At 41.7% G+C, this 26,082-nt stretch overlaps 1 protein-coding gene across 1 annotated transcript in view; it reads left to right on the plus strand.

Annotated features, from left to right (window-relative positions):
- LOC134349198 (teneurin-2-like) overlaps positions 1 to 26,082 on the plus strand; it is a 3,136,038-nt gene that overhangs the window by 269,884 nt on the left and 2,840,072 nt on the right. Inside the window, exon 4 of the mRNA XM_063053178.1 lies at positions 9,461 to 9,509. The gene's annotated coding sequence lies outside the window, so the exon portion shown is untranslated. The remainder of the gene's footprint in view (positions 1 to 9,460; positions 9,510 to 26,082) is intronic.

Genomic DNA, 26,082 nt, shown 5'->3' on the forward strand with positions numbered 1-26,082 from the left:
TTGAGTAAGAGGTTGTTGTTATGGCACCACTCAGACAGATTTTCAATTTCCCTTCCGTATATTGATTCGTCACCACCTTTGATTCGGCCTACAGCAGTGGTGTCGTCAGTAAATTTGAATATGGCATTGGAGCTGTGCTTAACCACACTGACATAGTTGTAAAGTGAGTAGATCAGGGGTCTAAGCACACGGCCTTATAGTGCAACTGTACTGATGAAGATTGTTGAGGAGATGTTGTTATGTTGTTGCCAATGCAAACCGGCCGGGGTCTGCAAGTGAGAAAATCGAGGGTCCAGTTGCGCAAGTCTGTATTGAAGCCAAAGTCTTGAAGCTTATTGATTAGTTTTGAGGGGATCATGTTATTGAATGTCAAGCTACAGTCGATAAAGAGCATCCTGATGTAAGCATCTTTGCTGTCCGGATGTTCCTGGGATGAGTGAAGAGCGAATAACATGGCATCCACTGTGGACCTGTTGTTCCAGTAGGCAAACTGGAGCAGATCCAAGTCGCCTCTCAGGCAGGAGTTGATATGTTTCATCACCAACCTTTCAAAACAGTTCGAATGCCATCTTCAAGTTTGTCAACACATTATAGTTGTTGTTCAAATCGCAGGTGCTAATGAGTCAGTTTACCAGAGTGAAACAGGTCACCTGACTAAGTGTTACCACAACAACAAACTCTTGCTCAAAGTCAGCTAAAATAAACAACTAATTGTTGACAGTACAGGAAGGGGAAGGCGGGTGAACATATATACCAGTTTGCAGTGAAGGGACCAGCTCTGGAGAGAGTCAGCAGCTGTAGATTCTTCGTCATTAAACACCAGATGAGCAGTCCTGGGTGCAGCAAATAGATGCAATCAGAAGAAAAGTATACCAGCATCTTTAATTTCTTAGGAGATTAGAGTTGATTAGCTTGTTACCGATCACTGTTAATAGATACACCATTGAAAGTATCTTGACTGGTTGCATTGTGATCTGGTTGAGCAATTCAAAAGCACAGGAATGTAGGATGCTCCAGAGCGTAGTGGACTCCACCCAGTACAAGACAGCCAATCCCCCTTCTCCCAGCCATTGGTAGTGCCTACATGAGGCGCTGCCTCGAGGAGGCAATATCTGACATTAAAGATCTGCACTGTCATCAGCCATGGCATGTTTTTGCAGCTACCATCAGGCAAGAGGTACAGAAGTCTGAAGTCGCACACAAGAAGCTTCAATAATATCTACTTCCCTTCAACCATTCGGTTCTTGAACCAGCCAGTAAAGCCCTTGTTACTGTGGTTTCATGTTGTTAATCACTATGGTTCAGCATCACCATGACCACTTTGGTTACTTTGCATTAAAATGGGCATTACACCCCTTCTTTGTGTTCTATTTCTGTTCTTTCTTGCAAAAGCTACGTGTAATTTATGTTTTTGTTTTTCTTGTAAATGCTGCTTTCATAATGTTATGTGCCTGTGATGCTGCTGCAAGTAAGCTTATTAATACCACACGCCATAACGCCATCTGACCATAAGCTATAGGAGCAGTGTTAGGCCATAAGGCCCATCGAGTCTGCTCCGCATTTTCATCATGGCTGATCCAGATTTCCTCTCAGCCCCAATCTCCTGCCTTTTCCCCGTATCCCTTCATGGACTGACCAATCAAAAATCTATCAATGTCTGCCTTAAGTATACATAAAGACTCGGCTTCCACAGCTGCCTGTGGTAATGAATTCTGCAGATTCACTACTCTCTGAGAAACTCATCTTCACCTCCGTTCTAAAAGGACGCCCCTCTATTCTGAGGCTGTGTCCTCTGGTCTTAGACACTCCCACCATAGGAAACACCATCTCCACAACAACTCTATTAATACCTTTCACCATTCGATACGTTTCAATGAGGTCACCCCTCATTCTTCTGAATTCCAGTGAATACAGGCCTAGAGCCATCAAACGGTTTCCATATGACAAGCCGTTTAAACTGGGAATCATTTTTGAGAATCTCCTTCGAACCCTCTTGAGTTTCAACACATCTTTTCTAAGATAAGGGGCCAAAACTACTCACGATACTCCACGTGAGGCCCCACCAGTGCTTTTTAAAGTCTCAGCATTGCATCCTTGCTTTTATATTCCAGTCCTCTTGAAATGAATGCTAACATTGCATTTGCCTTCGTCACCACATATTCAACCTGCAAACTAACCTTTAAAGAATCCTGCAAAGGACTCCCAAGTCCCTTTGCACGTCTGTTTTTTATATTTTATCTCCCTTAAGAAAATAATCAACCCTTTTGTTTCTTCTTCTAAAGTACCTGACCGCACACTTCCCAACACTGTATTCCACCTGCCACTTCTTTACCCATTCTCCTAATCAGTATGACTCTTTCTGTAACCTCTCTATTTCCTCAAAACTGCCTGCCCCTTCACCTCTCTTTGTATCATTTGCAAACTTTGCAACAAAGCCATCAATCTATCATCCAACTCATTCACATATAATAGAAAAAGAATCGGTCCCAACACAGAACCCTGTGGAACACCAGCAGTTACTGGCAGCCAGCCAGAAAAGGCTTCTATTATTCACGCTCTTTGCCTCCTGCCAATCAGCCACCACTTTATCCATGCTAGAATCTTTTATTTAACACCATTGGCCTGTAGCTTGTTAAGCAGCCGCAAGTATGGCACCTTGTCAAAGGCCTTCTGAAAATCCAAGAGCACAACATCAACTGATTCTCCTTTGTCTATCCTGCATATTATTTCTTCAAAGTATTCCAATAGATTTGTCAGGTAAGATCTTCCCTTAAGGAAGCCATGCTGACTACAGCCTGTATTATCACGTACCTCCGAGTACCCTGAGACCTCATCCTTAATAATCAACTCCAACATCTTCCCAACCACTGAGGTCAGACTAACTGGCCTATAATTTCCTTTCTCCTGCATCTCTTCTTTGAAGAGTGGAGCATCATTTGCAATTTTCAAGTCTTCTGGAACCATTCCAGAATCTACTGATTCTTGAAAGATCATTACTAATACCTCCACAATCTCTTCAGCCACCTCTGTCAGAACTCTGGGGCGTACACCATCCGGTCTAGGTGACTTATCTACCTTCAGACCTTTCAGTTTTCCAAGAACCTTCTCTCTTGTAATGGTAACTTCATGCACCTCATGACCCCTGACACGTGGAACTTCCAGCATACTGCTAGTGTTTTCCACAGTGAAGACTGATGCAAAATACTTATTCAGTTCATCCGCCATTTCCTTATCCCCCCATTACTACCTCTCCACTATCGTTTTCCAGCAATCTGATATTCGCTCTCACCTTTCTTTTACACTTTATGTCTCTGAAGAAACTTTTAGTGTTCTCTTTAATTTTACTGGCTAGCTTACTTTCATATTCCATCTTTACCTTCTTAATGACTCTTTTCATTGCCTTCTGTTAGTATGTGTGGTAATACATGTAATTATAAACAATAAACTTGACTTTCACTTTGAATTTCAGTTGATCACGAATATCTAAGGAAATTGGGGAGGAATTTTTCAGGTATTCTTCTCAAATCCACCTGGATTTTTATATTCTTTTGTCTCCTGCAGAAACCTATGTGGTTGGGGAGATTGCATTCTGAAATGCAGGTGCTATCAGAACTGTGTGAGACAGCTTGGATGGAACAGAAGGACACCGACTGCAGTTATTCTTGTATTTACAACAGATCTTGGAAACAATGGGAACCTGTATTATCTGCGGATTTATAGAAGGTCAAACCTAGAGTCTTGCAGTCTGTGTTTTGATTTACTATATCATGGGACACCAATACTTTCTAATGTTTTTGTTGAACTGTCGAAGAACAATAGACCTTCAGCTATTTATTTAGAGAAACTATAGGTCAAAATGTCACACAAATTTTTGACAATACGAGGCATTTTCATTTTGAAGTTATTGGTAAATTTGAGGAAAAATAGCCAATTATAATAAATTTTAAAAGAATCTAAGTATCTCAATTGCTGTCTCTTCCTATACTCTGCTACATCATTAATTGAAATCGGCCAACTGAAATATGATCGGTGTCAACTGCAAATTTGTAAATGGTGTTAGAACAAAATATTGCAACATAGGCATGAGTGTATAAGAAGTAAAGAAAGGGTCAAGGATGTAGCCTTGCTGAGGACCAGTAGTCAGGTTAATTGTGGTAGATATATGGCTGTCCATCCTTACTGATTGTGGTCTGTTGGGCAAGAAGTCAATCCATTTGCAGAAGGAGATGAACAGTCTCAGTTCAAGGAACTTGGAGATGTGTTTATTTGGCATTATGGTTTTACAAAGGGTCACCTTCAGTGAAACCAGCTGTGAAAATCTCCAGGGGAAGGCTGGGAGAATGTATCCAATGGACCATCCTCGAGTTGTGTATTAAGACCTTAAGATCATAAGACAAAGGAGCAGAAGTCGGCCATTCGGCCCATCGAGTCTGCTCCGCCAGTTTATCATGATCTAATCCATTCTCTCATTTAGTCCCACTCCCCCGCCTTTTAACCATAACCTTTAATGCCCTGGCTACTCAGATACCTATCAATCTCTGCCTTAAATACACCCAATGACTTGGCCTCCACTGCCGCCCGTGGCAACGAATTCCATAGATTCACCACCCTCTGGCTAAAAAAATTTCTTCGCATCTCTGTTCTGAATGGGTGCCCTTCAATCCTTAAGTCATGCCCTCTCATACTAGACTCCCCCATCATGGGAAACAACTTTGCCACATCCATCTGTCCATGCCTTTCAACATTCGAAATGTTTCTATGAGGTCCCCCCTCATTCTTCTAAACTCCAAGGAATACAGTCCAAGAGCGGACAAACGTTCCTCATATGTTAACCCTTTCATTCCTGGAATCATTCTAGTGAATCTTCTCTGTACTATCTCCAATGTCAGCACATCCTTTCTTAAATAAGGAGCCGAAAACTGCCCACAGTACTCCAAGTGAGGTCTTACCAGCGCCTTATAGAGCCTTAACATCACATCCCTGCTCCTATACTCTAGAAATGAATGCCAACATTGCATTTGCCTTCTTAACCACCGACTCAACCTGGAGGTTAACCTTGAGGGTATCCTGTACGAGGACTCCCAAGTCCCGTTGCATCTCAGAACTTTGAATTCTCTCCCCATTTACAGACATCCCACCCTGCAAAAAATCATTTCAGGGAGGAAGCACCATCAATTTGCGGGAGACTTCCAGGAGAGGTGGGATGTCTGCAATAGAGTAGCTCCTTAGCAGCTGGCCAGCTAGTATAAATAACGTTAGCTATGCTAATGAATGAATGACACCTGTTAAACTCACCTCAGCGTGTCTTTTACAGTCTTAATTCACCATGGGCAATAGAAAAGTCACTGTTGCAAACAGTGCAGCGAGCAACACTGTCATTATTTTGACCCCTATTAGGCAGGGGCACACTTTAGTGTAGTCTGGGGTGACGTACGTTTCATATTTTTTTTGGAACGCTCTGCAATGGCGCGCTCTCGCTCACGCTGTCTCTCTCTCTCGGTCGCTCGTGCGCTCTCACTTGCTTTCTCACTCGCTCGCTCTCTCTCGCTCTCTTGCTCACGCGCTCGCCAACCTTCGCTCTCGCTCTCTCGCGCGCGCGCTCTCTCTCGTCGCTCTCGCGCTCTCTCGACGATCATTTTTAACTGAAGTCTTATTGCACAGTGCAGAAAAACATGGAGTCATGCAATCCACTTCATTGGCAAATTGGGAGTATGTATTCTCATGCAAGCCCTGGGAGATTTCGGCTCACAATGGAAGGATATTTGACAGTTCAGTCAACCAGTTCCTGTCACACAGTGGAAGCCGTGTCAGAGCGCTCACTGATTCTGGAACAATGAGACTCGAATAGCTGTCTAACTTTCTCAGATTGGCTGCTGTTGGTGCAGGTACAGCTGACTGGTTTGGGAATTAAGCCACTAATCTTTATCTTGCATTTCCTCATAATTTGTTCCTCAAAATGACGGATAATAGTCCTGTTTCCATAAGAGGCTGAAGCCTGGAAATTATCTAGCACCTGCAGCGTGATGTGAAACAATACATGTGGGCTACCACTGCAAAATATTATTGCACATGTCACAATTCATGATTCAGATTCAGATTTATGATATGCACATGGAACTATTCAGTGAAATGCATCATTTACTGTACATTAGCAGTAAGGACACCTATGGAAGCTCTGGGGGCAGCCAGCATGTGTCGCCACACATTCTGGCGTCAACGTAGCATACCCACAATGCTTGGCAGAATCACAGAGAACATAACATAACAGAACACAGCAAACAATAAAACAGCAACAGCAAACAAATACCCTTTCCTCCCTTGCATCCATGGGAAGTTATATGATCTCTGAAATTCCCACTGTATTACAGATCATGAAATAACTTGCAATGATGTGATAAGTAATTATAATAACGTGATAAACTTGCAATGATGCCAAGCTGTGGTCTCTGTTGAGATGGAAGCTTAGGCTTAGTTTTCTTTTGTAAGTACTTAGGGATGATTTTGGGGGCAGAGAAGGGAGTTACAGATCATGTTAGGGTTTGGGGAAAGGGATATGGGGAATTAGAGGCCAGGTTAGGGTTTAGGGACAGGGAAGTGGAGGAGTTAGAGGCCACGTCAGAATAGAAACAGAATAGGCCTAGTGTATGTATGCTTCGGGGCACTTCTCCTATTCCTTTTGTTACAGCACAAATAGGTAGATTGTGTCACTAGCTGGGTTTAAGGATTGGGCTAACATGTGCTGAAAGCGGGAGGATGTAGTCAAACAGGTATAATAATCTCAGATTAAGTTAGGGCATTCGAGTAGGTATTGATTTGAATTTGGGTAAAGGGACTTAAGTCAGCGTCATTCAGGATTCAGATCTGGCATTGGCAAAGTCTGTGATAGGATATGTAAGACACGATTCAGTTTTAATAGAGGGAACATTTGCAGGTGAGGGCCAGCAGGAAGGGCATAGCGAAGAGTAAATTTTTAACATGGAAGACATTTGCTTGCAGGTGGCTCCCAGCATAAAGCACAAGAGATTTACACCTCAGCAAAGGAAAACACAAACACACATTTCTGCATGGTTGTATCATGTAGCAAGGCAGATTGTTTTTGAGGAGATATCTAGCGGATGAGATATTGCATTCTTGAGTTATCCTTGCATTTGTGCATTGTACACAAGAGGACCTGTGAGGAAAAATTGTGTAGTTTGACTTGAGTAAATTCCTGAACATGTTTATCATCTTCTGATGAAATTGTGTTCCACCCTGCACAAACTGCTGCACAACATGTACCTTCCTACTGTTATGTCCCCTTTATATGCTCAACTGATTGTAAGGAAATCATTATCCACTAAATAAGTGAAACTGAACCCAAACAAATGTCCAAATCAGAGTCATAATTTTTAACTTAATTTGAATGTAAATGTTCACACAAAATAAAGGATAGACTGGAGTAGAAAATGGACTTTTCTCACAAAGAACCATTAATAACAACCAGTTGAGAATTGTATAATTAATGGTGCAAGTGAAAGTAATGAGGCATCAGACCTGATAAAATTGGAAGGATGTACTACATTGTGTAATTTGTGTACTACATTCGTTACTCTGAGATTAAATGAATTTGAATCACAGACACGGTATAAATGAAGAATTCTCCCACACCTAATAGCCCTAAAAGTCCAGACAGTGATGAAGCACTCATTCTCTATCATCCCAGGATCAAAGTTTAGTTCAACATCTTTATCTAAGCATGTGCTGGCACTGGAGAGGGTCCAGAGGAGATTCACGAGAATGACACTGGGAATGAAAGGGTTAATGTGTGAAGAGTGTTTGATGGCTCTGGACCTGTACTCATGAGAGTTTGGAAGAATGGAGGGTGTGTGGGTTGGAATGTCATTAAACTCTATCAAATATTGGAAGGCCTAGATAGGGTGGATGTTCAGAGAATGTTTCCTATCACAGGTGAGTCTAGGACTGGAGAGCAAAGCCTCGGAATGGAGGGATATCCACTTAGAATAAAGATAAGGAGGAATTTCTTCAGCCAGTGGGTGATAAAGCTGTAGAATTCATTGATACCGAAGGCTGTGGAGGCCAAGTCATTGGGTATATTTAAAACGGAGGTTGCTAGGTTCTTAATTAGTAAGGGTGTCAAAGATTAACGGAAGAAGGCAGGTGCTTGGGGTTGAGAAGGATAATAAATGTTATGATTATTTTACTGAGATATTGCAGGGAGTAGGCCCTTCCAGCCTTTCGAGCCATGCTGGCCAGCAATCCCCCAATTTAATGCCAGCCTAATCACGAGGCAATTTATCATGATTAATTAACTTACCAACCAGTACATCTTCAGGCTGTGGAAGTAAACTGGAGCACCTGGAGGAAACCCACACAGTCACGGGGAGAACGTACAAACTCCGCACAGGCTTTGGTGCCATAATCAAATGGTGGAGAAGGCTCGATGGGCTGAATGGCCTAATTTTGCTCCTATATTTTATGGTCTAACATTGTAGATGCCTTTCAGTGACAATTTCCTGGACAAAGCCACTTTCACAAGGTCTTGCAGCATGGTGGGACATATTCAAGTAAATCCCATCCTACTGAGGGACCGTGATGTGTGAGGGTAAGGGAGATGAAGAGCAGAACACTTCTCACCATAACTCTACTGAAAGAGTCTTTAATTGGTGGGGAAACTCTGCCTCCAGCTGAACTGACCACCAGAACTATCAAGCCACAATGTTACTGAATGATCAAGGAAATTCAAAAATATTCTAAATTCATGAAATTATTAAAATAACTGAATTTAAAAAAAACTCTTAAAACTTCCAAAACATTTAAATAAGCTCAGGCAATTAAAAGTCAAGTTAAAATCACCAACACCTTAATCCTTTGCAAAACAGCAAGACATTGATGGAGGAGCAATGTAGCATAACATTGTTCCATTTTGATGCATGTATCATTCATGCTCTGGAGTTGGTTTATATGTGGTGTGGAGTGATTAAATAAGGTTTTTTTATTGAATTGGTTTTAATGTAACCAAATGGGAGTGAATTCACTGCACAAGCACTAACCTGACAGAGGCTTTATGCATGGATTTCCTCGTGTAAGTGGCAGGGATCTGCAGTAACCTCTTGCCCATGGCTAGACAGTGAAGACTCTGGTGACAGAATTTGATTGTGTAATCACAATTTTCTGTCAAATAGTTTGTAACTTCTGTGTTTGTGCACATGTGCCTAGCAATCCTGAACTTCCTCACACTTGCATTACCATATTTCTGCAAATTTCAGTCCATTACCCAGTCATCTCAGCTGCAATAGATTTGTGGCATTTATTTTATATGTTTGACAGCAGGGTAAGATGCGTTTATGTGGAAGCAACAGAGCATAATTTTGCTGCACTGTGGTGCATGCTTTGTTCATGCTGGGTTCAGTTTATGTGCAACTGCATGCAAAGTAACATGCATCCAATCTTTCCGTTTCAGGTTTCGCAACACGAAAACACTTGATCACTACTTGCAGCCTGATTTTCATGTAAGTTGTGGAAATGAAGAGCATTAAAAGAATCTCTGTCATGTTGCTAAAATCTGATATAATGGTAGATGGAATGGGTGGGAAGCCACTAATATGATCTGGAAAAAGGTGAAGTAAGAATGTGTACAGCTAGTTTCTGAAATGTTTCTGAACTCACCTCCCTCAGCATTTTTTAAGAATTGCACCGTTTTTATTTCAAAGTTTATAATTTCTTTTTTAATATTCTTTCTACCTATACTGTGATACTCTAAAGTTCATCAGATGTAGAGTAATTTAGCATTAATACACAGATATTTCTGAACAAATATAATTTTCCAAATCTGAATCATATATTACAAAATTACATATTTTTGCTATCAGGAAACTTTATCACAAGAAATTGAGATTAAAACACCATTCTCTACTTTGCAGTTTTATAATGTGTGCAGAGGGCTAATCCTCAGATGATAGACATAAGTTTATCTGTGTAAGGTGAAAAAAGTTAGTTAGAACACTGAGCTCCCCAATGGTACTGCATTACAATGTCTTTAAGAACATGGTGTTTCATAAACATCAATGTGTTGTGAAGATACCATTTCTAAGCCTTTAGGTGTCTCATTGTGTCCAAAATGAGACATGAACAAAATTTAGATGATTGGTCTTTAATCTGAAACAATATCTCTGCAACTGCTGCTGCCCTGTGGAGTATTTCCAGGATTTTGTGTTTTTATTTCAGATTTCCAGCACCTGAGGTTCTTGGAATGATTTGTTTAGATTTTGTTCTGAAGTTAATGAAAACAAACGTGAGGATTCGCTTTCAAAACTTCCATTAATTCTTAGGAAAGGCTTATGATATTTTTTTTCTGAATTGTTGAGTGCTTGAATGCAACCTTGCAAAACTTAGCTTTACCAGTGGAAACACCATGCCAAATCTTTGTATGCAAAGACGAAACAATTTCATCAAATTCAGTTGTCTGGGATTGCAGAATACCCATATGAGATTATTGCAGTCAATAGCAAGCCATTTGGCAACGTTAGTGTGTGGAAAATTAAATATATCAAGGCCTCCTTTCGTTGCTAACAGAAGTACAGGAGGAAAAGAGGAGCTGCAATTTTCCTTACTGACTGACAAAACCTATAGATCATTTATACTAAATTCTTTTTTACTTGTGTTTTCATTTCTTCAGGGATGATTTTCACAGTTTTGATATAACAAAGCCATATCAAATTGGATGCAGTAGTCTCACTACTCCTGAGCAACAATGAAGGCAAACCCAGTGTGGCAGAACACTTCTTAATATGAAAATCAGTGCCATATTATGCAAAACAGTTTCTTTACAATAACTGATATCTAACCAGGGCAAGCTACAATGATATTACACTTGTAACTGGATCTGAAGACACTTATCAATGTGTCAAGCAGCACACATCAAAGTTGCTGGTGAACGCAGCAGGCCAGGCAGCATCTCTAGGAAGAGGTACAGTTTACGTTTCGGGCCGAGACCCTTCGTCAGGACTAACTGAAAGAAGAGCTAGTAAGAGATTTGAAAGTGGGAGGGGGAGGGGGAGATCCAAAATGATAGGAGAAGACAGGAGGGGGAGGGATGGAGCCAAGAGCTGGACAGGTGATTGGCAAAAAGGATATGACAGGATCATAGGACAGGAGGCCTAGGGAGAAAGAAAAGGGGGAGGGGGGGAACCCAGAGGATGGGCAAGGGGTATAGTGAGAGGGACAGAGGGAGAAAAAGGAGAGAGAGAAAAAGAATGTGTGTATATAAATAAATAACGGATGGAGTACGAGGGGGAGGTGGGGCATTAGCGGAAGTTTGAGAAGTCAATGTTCATGCCATCAGGTTGGAGGCTACCCAGACAGAATATAAGGTGTTGTTCCTCCAACCTGAGTGTGGCTTCATCTTGACAGTAGAGGAGGCCGTGTATATACATATCAGAATGGGAATGGGACATGGAATTAAAATGTGTGGCCACTGGGAGATCCTGCTTTCTCTGGCGGACAGAGAGTGTCAATGTGTCAGGTTGTTTATATGGGCTCAGGAGAGCAAGATAATTTGTCCAGAGTCAACAACTAAGTCTGGTCATGGTGCAGTATTGCCTTCAGATCTGGTTGCCCCATTGTAGGAAGAGTTTAGATGCTTTGGAGATGGTGCAGTAAAGGATGTTGCCTGGATTAGAGGGCACGTGCTATGAGAAGTGCTTAGACAAATTTTGGTTCTTTACTCAGGAGTGGGCGGAGGATGAGGGAAGACCTAACAGAAATATTTAGCATTATGGGAGTCATAGATAGTGTAGATAGCTGGTATTATTTGCCAAGGTCAAAATGTCTAATACTGAAGTGGTTGCAATTAAGGTGAGAGGGGTTGATTTGAAAGGAGATTTGCAAGACAAGTTTATTTTGCACAGGGCGGTAGGTGCCTCGAATGCATTATCAAGAGAGGTAGGGGAGCAACTATGACAGAGATGTTTCAGAGGCTCAGAGATATGAATATGAATGTGAAGAGAATAGAGGAATATTAGCATCATGCAGGCAGAAGTGGTTAGTTTAATTAGGTATTAATTGGTTTAGCACAGCTTTGTAGGCCAAGGGGCTTGCTTCTATGCTGTACTGCTCTAGGTTTTATGCTCTGTGCTGTCTCAGATGTTCTCCCTCCACAAATCACTACTTCCTTGTCCCTGTCCCTGTAACCCACTAAACTGACAGCCATGTTTTTGTTGAATTTCAGCCCTCTCTGTAGTAAGCTACAATGGAACAAATGCAAATTTAAGTGCAGGTTGAGTCTCCAATCTGAGAGACCCACCTTGCTGTTGGATGGGTAAGTTTATCATCATTCTGTTTCCATGGTTCATAATCAATCCTATAATATTAAAAGCAAACAAAAACATGTGTTCAGCAAGGGGAAAAGACAATTATGATGAATGCTCCAGACATAAAAATATTATCTGTTTCTCTCTTCACATTTGCTGCCTTAGAATTTTCAGCATTTTCTATTTTATATGTGAAAGAAAATACTTCACTTATACAAATTTCTTGGTTTGACATTTTTTGTTGAATGACTTTTATAACCTCACTATTATTTATTCAGAGAGAAATACTATTCTATTATTAGATGATCAGTGTTAGAGTTTCCTGCTGAGCTAAAAGATGTTTAGAGAATATTAAAAGTTTTAAATGAGGTTCCTTGGCTTTTAAATGTTACCACCTGTGGGAACAGAAGCCTAGGGGATGATCTTGTTATTAAGAGAGAAATTGATATCTAGCAAATAAGCATTAACTTGGAACCTAATTGAATGATTCATAGAATTTACATGTTAAAAAATGGAATATCTGGGAATTGAAGATCATTTACAAATGGAAGGCTTTATATGGTTGACTTGCAAAAAAAAAGGATTATAAAGAATGATCACAATAATATAATTTAATTGGAAAATGTTTCATCTTCTTCTGTGGCTATTTCATGTTAGGTATCATAATTGGTTTCAATAATTCCTTAATCACTGGCACAGGAAAATGTAAAAGAGGGATTTTGAGCAGGACCTTCCCTTCAGGACACACATTTTCCAATGGTACATTTGCTCTCATGGAATTGAATATTGCTCTGACATCCAAAAATCTCTCTCTCTGTAACTGAATTCATTAACCCAATATAGAAGATATCCTGAAATGGAACTGAGTTTATTCATAACCTCGAATCATTATTTTGTTAAACCATATTTTTTGGCATTTAAAACAAGGCAAGCCCTTCTTATGCAGCCTGAGAAGATAGCAGTGAACTTGTGCCTTAATATCCTGTAGTCTTTCTGGTGAAAGAGAAATTGAGTTAATATTTCATATTGAAAACTATTTAATCAGAACTGAACAGGATCAGAAATGAGGTATGTTTTAAATTGCAACAAAGGAGGAGGTAAAGATGCAACGGGGTACCTGGAGACCTGAAGAAAGTGAATGACACAAATGGTGCTGGTGCTAGCTGACAGAGAATGGTGAAGGCTTATTAATAACAAATGATCTACCTTGAAGAGGTATATGTTAGAGAAAATGAATTAAAACAGAAAAGGAGATAGAAGGGAAATATAAAACAAAATATGTCAAGTGTTGGAGAAACAAAAAAACCTCTAGTTGCTCAAAATCTGAAATTATATAGGAAACACATGAAATATTCTGCAAATTAGGCCTCATCCGCGAAGAAAGAAACAGTCAGTGTTTTAGATTGGTAACCTTTGATCATGCCGACCTGTTCTGATACAAACTGAAAAGTAGGTGATTTGAAATGGTTCAATTCAGTATCATCCTGAAAGCTACAACGTGCCTAGTGTGAAGTTCAGGTGCTATTTCTTAAGCTTGCTTTGGGCTTCACAGCAATGGTGCAAGAGGTTAATGGCAGAGAGATTAGAGTGGGAGTTGGATGGAAAATGAAAAGGAAGGGCATCTGTAAACTTAGGATCTTCTTCTGGACCAAATGAGCATGTTCTGCCAACGGAGTCTTCCATTTTTTACTTAGCTTCTCTAATATAGCAAAGAGACATAATCAGTACTGAATGCAGTGCACAGATTAGATGGTGAACAAGTGAATTGCTACTTCATGTGACAGGCATGTACGGATGTCTGGATGGTGGGAAGTGAAGGGGCTTTTGAGACTAACTATGCATTTATATTGACAATAGCCCTATTGCAGCTCACCATAGTGAGCTACCTGAGGTTGCATGAGAAGTAGATGTGAGAAGTGACATGGATGTTAGAAGCTGTGGAAAAATTGACCCAGACATTGTGGTCGGATGGTCAAAGGGAAGGAAAAGCAAGAGGTGTCCAGGGATATCTGTGCTGAAATCTATTGAGTATTCAAAGTTCAAAGTTAATTTATTATCAAAGTACGTATATGTTACTACAGTATTTACAACCCTGAGGTTCACTTTATTTGTTTATTGCCACCCAGAAATTCCCTAATTTATTCTTAGCCTAATCACGGGACAATTTACAATGATCTGTTACTCTACACTCTACCAACTGGTACGTCTTTGGAATGTGGGAGGAAACTGGAGCACCTGGAGGAAACACACATGCTCACAGGGAGAACGTCCACACTCAGGCAGCAGTGGGAATTGAGTCCAAGTTGCTGGTACTTTAAGGCATTGTGCTGCCCCTTTTCCTGCAGGCATACTCAATAAATTCAATAATCATAATAGAATCAACAAAAAACCACACCAAATGGGCATACAACCAGGATGCAAAAAACAACAAACTGTGCAAATACAAAAAGAAGGAAGAAATGATGGTGATAATAAATAAAAATAGCAATAAATATCAAGAACCTGAGATGAAGAGTCATTTGTGTAAGGTCATGCACTTTGCTGGAAGAAATAAATGGGCAGACTATTATTTAGATGGGGAGAGAATTCAAAATGTAGAGATGCAAAGGAACTTGGGAGTCCTTGTACAGGATACCCTGAAGGTTAACCTCCAGACTGAGTTGGTGGTGAAGAAAGTGAATGCAATGTTGGCATTCATTCTAGAGGTATGGAATATAAGAGCAGGGGTGTGATGTTGAGGCTCTATAAAGCACTTGTGAGACCACACTTGGAGTATTGTGTGCAGTTTTGGGCTCCTTATTTCAGAAAGGATATACTGACATAGGACAGGGTTCAGAGAAGATTCACGAGAATGATTCCAGGAATGAAAGGGTTACCGCATGAGGAATGTCTGGCAGCTCTTGGGCTGTATTCCCTGGAGTTCAGGAAAATGAAGGGGGATCTCATAGAAACATTCCGAATGTTAGAAGGCCTGAACAGATTAGATATAGCAAAGTTATTTCCCATGGTAGGGGAGTCTAGGACAAGAGGGCACAACTTCAGGATTGAAGAATGTCCATTTAGAACAGAGATGCAGAGAAATTCCTTTAATCAGAGGGTAGAAAATCTGTGGAATTTGTTGCCACGAGTGGCTGTGGAGACCAAGTCATTAGGTGCATTTAAGGCAGAGATAGATAGATTCTTGATTAGCTAGGGTATCAAAGGGTATGGGGAGAAGGCAGGGAAGTGGGGATGACTGAAAGAATTGGATCAGACTCGATGGGCCGAATGGCCTACTTCTGCTCCTTTATCTTATGGTCTTATGGTCTACGTTGAGTGAAATAATCCCCTTTGTCTCAAGACCCTGATGGTTGAGGGGTAATAATTGTCCCTGTACCTGGTGGTGTGAGATCCGAGGCTCCTGTACCATCTTCCTGATGGCAACATTGAGAAGAGAATATATTCTGCGTGGTGGGGGTCCCTGATGATGGATGCTGCTTTCCTGTGACAGAATTTTGTGTAGATGTGCTCACTGCTGTGGAGGGCTTTACCTGTGACGGACTGGGCCATATTCCATTCGAGGGCATTGTTGTTTCCATCCCAGACTGTGATGTAAACAGTCAATATACTCTCCACTGCACATCTATAGAAGTCTGTCAAAGTTTTAGATGTCATGCAAACTCCAAAGGAGCTGTGAATCTGGAGGAGAGTGACAGACGGTGAGATCAAGGAGAACCTTGTCCTTGCTCGGGTACTAGGGCAGTAGATGAGAGCAAAGGAAAATTTTCACTCAAGAGATCCTGATGTTTCCTTTCTTCTCTCCTCCCTGATCTTTCTGACTCACCTTACAGGCATTCCTCCTCTCTGTTGTCCATTTTTACCAAATCAGACTTTGCTTGAGCTGCAGGCAAGGGCCAGGATTTGGCATTGGGGTTGACCATTACCCTAATGAGCATATCTTTGCAAGGCTACTCATCAGGCAAGTGACACTTCCATTCTGGCAAGCCTCTGATCAGAAACAAAGATGGGTACCGGGTAAAAAACATGTAAGTGCACATTGGCAGGAAGGAAGATCACATATACCGTATTACTTGTTCCATTGGAACTGATCTCTGCAGCGCACAGAAATTTGGATCGTGTGATCCATTTCCTGGCCCCTTTGACAACTGAGTAAAGAGTACAGTAGACACCATATGGCTCAATCTGACATTTTACATTGTTCTTTGATGTTTTTAATTGAGTAAAGAAAGGAATGACAACAGCATTTAAGGCGATGTTTATTTTATTGTTGCTTGCCACATGTATAGAATGTTGTAATCTGATGTACCTCTGTGCTTTACCCTTGTGAGATACATATTTAAAGCCTTTAGTCTGTCTCTTCCAAAATTTCTCAAGAACGAGGAGGTTCATGATATTATGGCCAGATGTCCTGTTAACCCAAATAACCCATGGTAACCCTGGAGTTTCAGCACTTATCTCGTTAAGCTCCCTAGTTTGAAACAACCTTTTCTCTTGCCCAAAGCCCATGATGGCTAAGTAAAACAACAACTGAATCCTAGAATTCTGTGGCTGTAAGAATACAGTATTTCGGGGTTAAACTATAAATGTTGAAATTCTGAAATAAAACCGGGAAACACGAGATCCATTCTGCACATCAGGCAGCAGCTGTGGAATAAGAAAAAGAGAAAATGTTTTAAGTTCTATTCTCTTCACTAGCACAGGTTCTCATTAAGAGTCTTTGACCTGAAACATTGACTCAGTTTCTCTTTCCAATATCCTGTATGTAAGTTGTTGATTACATATAAAATACACTGCTGAGACTTTGAAATACATTTTTAATAGGTTGCTTTGACTCTGAACCCTGATATTAGAGTGTTGGCATTGTGAGAGCATTTCTGTGAAAAATGTTTTTGACGTGGTTACCCTCTGAATATCCCAGGTCTTCCCCAGTCAAGTCACTGATGTTGATGTGGAATTCCTACAGATTCAATGTCTCAAATGTCATCACTGTATATAGCTGTGCATTTGGCATGGTTATTTAGCAAGGTTTTCTTTGTTTTATTGAGGGGAAGTGACATAATCTTGGAAATCTTGAGCAACATGCACAAAATACTGGAGGAGCTCATCAAGTCAGGGAGTATCTATGGAAGGGAATAAACAGTCAACAGAAATAACAAGAGCACCACTCTCGTATTCCACCGGGATAGCCTTCAAAACTGATAGCATGAACATCAATTTCTCTAGCTTCCAGTCACTACTTCTCCTTCACTCCTTTTCTATTCCTCATTCAAACTACTATCTCAGGCCTTCTCTTGTCCTCACTTGCCTAACATCTCCCCCTGCTTTCCCTCCTCATTTCTTCCATGGGCCCTGTCCTGTCCTGATTGCTTCTTCTTCAACCATTTACCAATTCCATCTATCAGCTCCCAGCTTCTCACTTCATCCCACCTTCCCCACCCAACTTCCTCCATTACCTGGCCTCAGCTATCACCTGACAGCTTGCACCCTTTCCCCTTCCTCCACCTTATTATTCTGCTTCTATCCCCTTCTGTTCTAGTCCTAATGAGAGATTTGGCCTGAAACATTGACTGTTTATTCACCACTGCAGATGCTGGCTGACTTGCTGAGCTTGTCCTGCATTTGTGTTGTATTTATTCATGATTGTCGTTGCTGGCCCCAGATGCCTTATTGCAGAGACCCAAGCCAGAGTAGAAGTGGGGGGCGGGGGGTGTGTGGTGCAGTGTTGAAAGACTGGATCTACAAACAGATACTTTTTGCCTTTCTTCAGTTATCAACTTTTCCATTCTGTGACCTATGATTTTCTCTTTTATTTCCTGCTTAAATGTCTTGACAGCATCTGCAGACTGGAACTGGCATGAAACCATGTTACATAGAATGTAGTTTGCTGATAGCACTAAATTAGAAAGAGTTTCAAACTGTGAGGAAGATTGCAGAAGGACGTAGGCAGATTAATGGAGTGTGTAGATAAACGGTGCATGCAGGTCAATGCAGAGCTATATCATGTAGTAGCATTTGCAGAAGGGAAAATGAAATTAAAATATTCCCAAAAGTACAACTTTTTGTTACAGCATCTGTGGAAGAAGAAAATTTGCCAATATTTCAGGTTGCAATCCCATTGTCAGAACTGAAAATGAGAGAAAACAAGTAGTGCTGCATTGAAGGTTGGCTAGGGGTAGATTGGATGAAGAACACAGAAGGTTCAGCAGATGCTGGAAATCCTGAGCAACACACACAAAATGCTGGAGGAACTTGTCATGTCAGGCAGCATCAATGAAGGAGGATAAACAGTTGACATCATATGCCAAGACCCTTTCCAGGGCTAAAAAGGAAGGAGGCAGAAGCCAGATAGGATGAAAGAACTTTCTTTGGTAGGGTTGTGATGGGATAAGCTATAATTAAACTATCTGCTTGATAGATCAATAAAAGTAGTGAAAGAGAACACAACGTTAAAAAAAATGTAAAAATTGTGACATACAGAGTTTTAGGAAATGGCCAGCAGATCACCTGGCAATGATAAACCTACAGTGGAATTGGCACACCTTGATTCAAACAGACAAAGCAATTTACTTGAAATTGTTGAATTTGATATTGAATCTGGAATGTGGCGATATGCCCTGGTGGAAAATATAGTGCTATACCTCAGGTTCTGACCAGCAACAAATTGGGAGATCAGAAGATTGAGAGGACAGAATTTCACTCAAGTTTGCTGACCGAGTGTAAAAGGCAGCAACTTGCAGCAGCTTTTTGGAGCTTTGACCAGCTACCATTCGGTGTTTGGGATTAATTAGCAAGAACCAATTAAAGGAAGGCAGGGCAAGCGGAGTGGTCATTGTATCAACGACCTTTGTTGGAGTGGATAGAGGGAAAGTGGAGATTTTGAGGCTTTAGCTCTCTGAGGCTTCAGTCAGAGAAAGGAAAAACAAAAAGCTGCAAGTAGAAGCTTTCTCCCCCCTTCTTTACGTTTGCTCAGTTAAAACAGTAGAGAAGCCAGGCAGGATAGTGGAATGACAAACACAAGAAAATCTACAGGCTGCTGAAAATTCAAGCAATACACGCACTGGAGGAACTCAGCAGGCCAGGCAGCATCTATGGAAAAGAGTAAGCAGTCAATGTTTTGGGCCGAGACCCTTTGGAATGCTCGTCTTGCAGGATGTGGGAATGGAGGGAGACCTCCAGTGTCCCTGATAACCACAACTGCGAGAAGTACACCCAGCTGCAACTTCTAAGTCCATGTTAGGGAGTTGGAGCTGGAACTGGATGAATTCTGGATTATTCAAAAGACTGAAGGGGTGAAAGATAGGACATATTGAGAGGTAGTTACACCCAAGGTGCAGGAGATTTACAAGGATGTTGCCTGGATTGGGGAGCAGGCCTTATGAGAATAGGTTGAGTGAACTCGGCCTTTTCTCCTTGGAGCGACGGAGGATGAGAGGTGACCTGATAGCGGTGTATAAGTTGATGAGAGGTATTGATCGTGTGGATAGTCAGAGGCTTTTTCCCAGGGCTGAAATGGTTGCCACAAGAGGACATAGGTTTAAAGTGCTGGGGAGTAGGTACAGAGGAGATGTTAGGGGTAAGTTTTTTACTCAGAGAGTGGTGAGTGCGTGGAACGGGTTGCCAGCAACGGTGGTGGAGGCGGATATGATAGGGTCTTTTAAGAAACTTTTAGATAGGTACATGGAGCTTAGTAAAATGGAGGGCTATAAGTAAGCCTAGTAATTTCTAAGATAGGGACATGTTCGGCACAACTCTGTGGGCCAAGGGGCCTGTATTGTGCTGTAGGTTTTCAATGTTTCTATGTTTCTATGACATAAGAAACCGTGTGACAGCCAGGACGGAGAAGAGGATTAAGAACCCAGTGCAGAGAACCCCTGTGGCCATCCCCTTCAACAATGGTGTATCACTTTGGGTACTGTTGGGCGGAATGACCTAGCGGAGGAATGTCACAGTGGTAGGGTCTCTGGTACTGAGTCTATCTCTGTGACTCAGAAGGGATGGGGGTGGGGGGAGAAGAGACATGCTGTGGTGATAGGGGATTCATTAGTTAGGAGAACAGAAAGGAGGTTCTGTGAGCATGAAGGAGATTCCTGAATGGTATGTTGCTTCCTGGGTGCCAATGATTGAGTCCTCAGCATTCTTAGGTGGGAGGGTGAACAGCCAGAGGTCATGGTCCATGTAGACACCAATGACATGGGTAAGATGAGTGATGAGGTTTTGCATAAGGGATTCAGGAAGTTGGGTGTAATCTTAAAGGGCAGGACCTCCAAGCTTGTGATCTCAGGATTGCTATCTGTGCCATATGCTGGTGAAGCCAGAACTAGGATGATTATACAGTTTAACACGTGGCTAAGCAGTTGATGTAGAAGGGAGGGCATAAGAGTTATGGATCATTGGGCTCTCATCCATGGAAGGTGGGACCTGTACAGAAGAGACAGTTTGCATCTGAACTGGAGGGGGTCTAACATCCTCGAGGGAAGGTTTGCTAATGTTGCATGGTGGGGTTTAAACTAGAGTTGCAGGGAGATTGGAGCAAGAGTGTCAGAACATTTAGTGGAGATATTGTGGAGACAGATGTTGGTAAAATCTCAGACAAAATCAGTAATAAAAGCTTGAGCATGGTGTGACTAGTGTCCTGAGCTGTGTATATTTCAATGCAAGAAATGTCATAGGAAAAGCAGATAAGCTGAAGGCATGATTCAACACCTAGTATTATGACATTGTAGCCATTCATGAGACTTAGTTGCAGCGGAGATAGGACTGGCAGCTCATTATTCCGGAGTTTTGTTGTTCTAGATGTGACACAGGGTGGAATTAAAGGAGGAGGGGTAGTGTTACTAGTCAGGGAAGATGTCATGGCAATGCTTTACCAGAACAGACTGGAGAACTCGTTTAGTGAGGTGTTATAGAAGGCGCTAAGAAATAAGAAACATATGGCCATGTTAATGGGGCTATATTACAGACCACCCAACATTTCTAGGGATTCAAAGGAACACATTTGTGAAAAGATCACAGACTGTGGCAAGAAAAATAAAGTTGTTGTGGTCGGTGATTTTAATATTCCGTGTATTGACTGGGAATCCCATACTGTAAAAGGACTCGATCGGATAGAGTTTGCCAAATGTGTTCAGGAAAGTTTCCCTCATCAGTATCAATGAGAGAGCATGCAATACTTGCTCAGTTGTTAGGGAATGAAACAGGGCAGGTGACAAAAATTTGTGCAGATAAACACTTTGCAGCTAGTGACCACAATGCCATTAGTTTCGAAGTAAATCTGTAAGAAAGCTAAGTCTGGTCTGAGGGTTGAGATTCTAAACTGAAGAAAGGACAATTTTGATGTTATCAGAAAGGATCTGGCAATTATGGATTGGGACAGACTGCTTTATGGCAAAGCTGCACTTGGTAAGTAGGAGGCTTTCAAAAGTGAAATTTTGAGGGTACGAAGCTTGTATGTGCCTGTCAGTGTAAGGAACCTTGGTTTTCAAGAGATATTGAGGCTCTGGTTAAGAGAAAAAAGGTAGTGCATAACAGGTATAAGCAGGTAGGTACAAGTTAAGTGCTTATGGAGTACAAGAAATGCAAGAGAACACCTTGTCAACACCTTGAGAAAGAACTCAAGAGAACCGAGAAAAGGCAGGAAATTGCTCTAGCAGACAAGGTGAAGGAGAATCCTAAGGGATTCTACAGATATGCTAAGAGCAAAAGGATTGCAAGGGACAAAGTGGTCCTCTTGAAGATCAGAATGGTAATATATACGTGGAGCCAAAAGAGATGGGGAAGATCTTAAATTTTTTTTTGTATCTGTATTTACTCAGGGGATGGCCACAGAGTCTATAGAAATGTTGCAAAGCTGCATCAACTTCATGGACCCTGTACAGATTACAGAGGAGGAGGTGTTTGCTATCCTAAGGCAAATCATGGTGGATAAATATCCAAGGGCTGATAAGGTGTTCCCTCAGACCCCATGGGAGGCATTTGCAGAAATTGCTCGGCCCTAACGGAGATACAGTATTTAAATTATCCTTATCAACAGGAGAGGTAGCGATGGATTGGAGGATAGCCAATGGTGTCCTGTTGTTTAAAAGAAAAGGCGCTAAACATGAACCAGGAAATTATAGCCAGTGAGTCTGACTTCAGTTTTGGGAAAGTTATTCACAAACAAAAAATCTGTAGATGCTGGAAATCCAAGCAACACAAAGAAAATGCTGGAGGAACTTAGCAGGCCAGGCAGCATCTATGGAAAAGAGTACAGTCGACATTTCGGGCCGAGGCTCTTCATCAGTACTGGAGAAAAACAAGTTGAGGAGTCAGAATAGGAAGGTGGGGGGGGTGTGGGCGGAGAAAGCAAGAAACACAAGGTGATAGGTGGAACTGAGAGAAGGAGAGGTATGAAGTAAAGAGCTGGGAAGTTGATTGGTGAATGTGATACAGGGTTGGAGAAGGGGGAATCTGATAGGAGAGGACAGAAGGCCATGGAAGAAAGAGAAGGGAGAGGAGCACCAGAGGAAGGTAATGGGCAGGTAAGGAGATAAGGTGAGAGAGGGATATGGGAATGGGGAATGGTGAAGAAGAGGGGGTGGAACATTACTTTTTGATTTATTTATTTATTATTATTTTTTTTCTTCTATATTATGAATTGCATTGAACTGCTGCTGCTAAGTTAACAAATTTCGTATTACATGCCGGTGATAATAAACCTGATTCTGATTCTGATTACCGGATGTTTGAGAAATCGTTGTTCATTCCATCAGGTTGGAGGTTACCCAGATGGAATATGAGGTGCTGCTCCTGTAACTTGAGTATGGCCTTATCGCCACAGTAGAGGAGGCCATGGACTGACATATTGGAATGGGAATGGGAAATGGAATTAAAATGGGTGGCCACTGGGAGATCCTCTTTTGCTGGCTGACGAGGTGCAGGTGGTTGCCGAAGCGATCTCCCAATCTCTGTTAAGTTTCACTGAAATACAGGAGACCACACTGGGAGCACTGAATATAGTAGATGACCCCAACAGCCTCTCAGGTGAAGTGTCCCCTCACCTGGAAGGACTGTTTGGGGCCCTGAATGGTAGTGAGGGAGGAGGCGTAGGGGTCATGGCTTTCTTCCATGGCCTTCTGTCCTCTCCTATCAGATGCCACCTCCTCCCGCCCTGTATCTCTTTCACCTGTCAACTTCCCAGCTCTTCACCCCTCCTGGTTTCACCTAACACCTTGTGTTTCTTCCTCCGCTCCTCCCACCTCCTACTCTGGCTGCTCATCTTTTTTTTCCCAGTCTTGATAAAGGGTCTCAGCCCAAAACGTCGACTGTACTCTTTTACATAGGTGTTGCCTGGCCTGCTGAGTTCCACCAGTATTTTGAGTGTATTGCTTGGGGAAGTTCTTGGAAGGTATCCTGTGGGACTTGATATATAAATATTTGGATACACATGGACTGATTAATGATAGTCAGCATAGCTTTGTGCGTAGTAGTCATGGCTAACCAATCTTCAAGGATGTTACCAGGAAAGTAGATGAAGGCGTGCAATGGACGTTGCAAGGACTTTAGCAAGGCATTTGACAAGGTCCCATATAGGAGGTTGATGAAGGAGGTTCAGTCGCTAGGCATTCAGGATGAGGTGGTAAATTGGATTAGCCATTGGCTTTGTGGAAAGGGCCAGAGAGTGGTAGTAGAGGGTTGCTTCTCTGACTTGAGGCCTGTGATTAGTCGCGTGCCACAGGGATTGGTGCTGGCTCTGTTGTTGTTTGTCATCTATATCAATGAACTGGATGATAATGTGGTTAACTGGATTAGCAAATTTGTGGGTGACACCAAGATTGGGGTGTAGTGGACAGTGAGGAAGGCTATCATGGCTTACAGTGGGATCTGCATCACTTTTGAAAATAAGCTGAAAAATGTAAGTTGGAATTTAATGCAGTCAAGCTGGAGGTATTGAACTTTAGTAGGACCAGCCAGGGTAGATCTTACACAGTGAAAAGTAGGGCACTGAGTGGTGTGGTAGAACAAAGGGATCTGGGAATACAGGCCCATAATTCATTTAAAGTGGCACCACAGGTAGATAGAGCTATAAAGAATGCTTTTGGCACACTGGCCTTTATAAGTCAACGTATTGACTACAGGAGATGGGATATTATGTTGAAGTTGTATAGGAAGTTGATGAGGCCTAATTTGTAGTATTGTATGCAGTTTTGTTTACCTACCTACAAGAAAGATGTAAGCAAGGTTGAAAGAGTACAGAGAAAATTTACAAGGATGTTGCTGAGTCTCGAGGACCTGAGTTATAAGGAAAGATTGAATACATTAAGACTGTATTCCCTAGAGCATCGAAGTTTAAGAGAAAATTTGATAGAGGTATGCAAAACTGTGACGGGTTTAGATAGGGTAAATGCAAGCAGGCTTTTTCCATGGAAATTGGGTGGGACTACAATGAGAGGTTATGGGTTAAGGACGAAAGATGAAAAGTTTAAGGGGAACATGAGGAAAACTTCTTCACTCAGATAGTCGTGAGAATGTACAATGAGCTGCCAGCACAAGTGGTGCAAACGAGCTGGATTTCAATGTTTAAAAGAAGTTTAGGTAGGTACATGGATAGTAGGGGGATGGAGGGTTATGGTGCTAGTGCAGGTTAATAGGAGTAGGCAGTTTACATGCTTTTGGCATGGACTAGATGGGCCATAGGGCTTGTTTCTGTGCTGTACTTCTCTATGACTCTTACCTTGGGTTTATAATAACAATGTCTAAGGTGATAGATAGATAAGTCACATTGGGATGGAGTATTACAGAGGAGGTCATTAAAATGTGTTGAGTTTCTCCAATGCAGTGGAGACTACACTCATCTTATCATCTCACCATCAGAGAGATTCCACCCAACTCCCTGCAACTGAACACAAACTTGTTTCTCATTTTTCTCAATCCTGATGAAGAATCTTCGAACGGAAATATTGACTTGCATTTTCTGTCTCCAAGGATGATGCCTGATCCTTTAAGTTATGCAGCATATTCTGGTTTTATTTCAGCATAACTGTAAAGAATATGGTTGGAAAAATATATTAACATGATATCAAAGAGGAAAAAAGAATATTTACAAAGGAGGAGCATTAGACTAAAGATGTCTAATGTAACCTTAACAGTAGGTGGTGCAATTGTCGGAACCAAACCTCATTGTGCCAGTGTATATCTTGGAATCAGTTCAACCATAAGCAAAGCAAGATAAATGATCATAGTGTAACGCCCTGGTTAAGAATTTTACTGCAATGCTGTAGGTATTTCATTTTAGCATTTCTGGAAGAGCAGTCTGTTCTACTTTTAGCATGTTTGGGTTTGAGCTAAATACAAAGAACTATGTTGTTCAACTTAGGAATGTTGTGTCAGCCAACCAGGATGGTGGAATTGGGAGATGGTTCTAGAGAACGCTGGGCAGAGAGGTTTTTGTGACGGACACTGGTGTGGGTTGAGGTCTTTTTGGCCGGACCTGAGAGAAGACAGGAGGGAAGATGGCTGAGGATGCCAGCCCTGTCGCACAAGCTGCTTTGTGCAGATGAATGGCTTCAAGGAGTTAGGACCGATACTCCGATGGGGGGAACCTGTTTGTTCGAGGTGGATTTCGAGTGACATTTGGAAGGTGGTGTGTGCTTTCATGCAGACTGTAGATCTAGCGCATGAGTTAAAGACAGCATTTAAGATGAGCTCCAACTTATGTGAACATTTGGACTGGGTTAACTGTAATGGGCCCATTTATTTTTTTCCTTTACTTCTTCCTACAAACTGTTTGATAAAGCTG

This window comes from Mobula hypostoma, chromosome 7 (assembly GCF_963921235.1).
Source record: "Mobula hypostoma chromosome 7, sMobHyp1.1, whole genome shotgun sequence".
Taxonomy (NCBI): Eukaryota; Metazoa; Chordata; class Chondrichthyes; order Myliobatiformes; family Myliobatidae; genus Mobula; species Mobula hypostoma.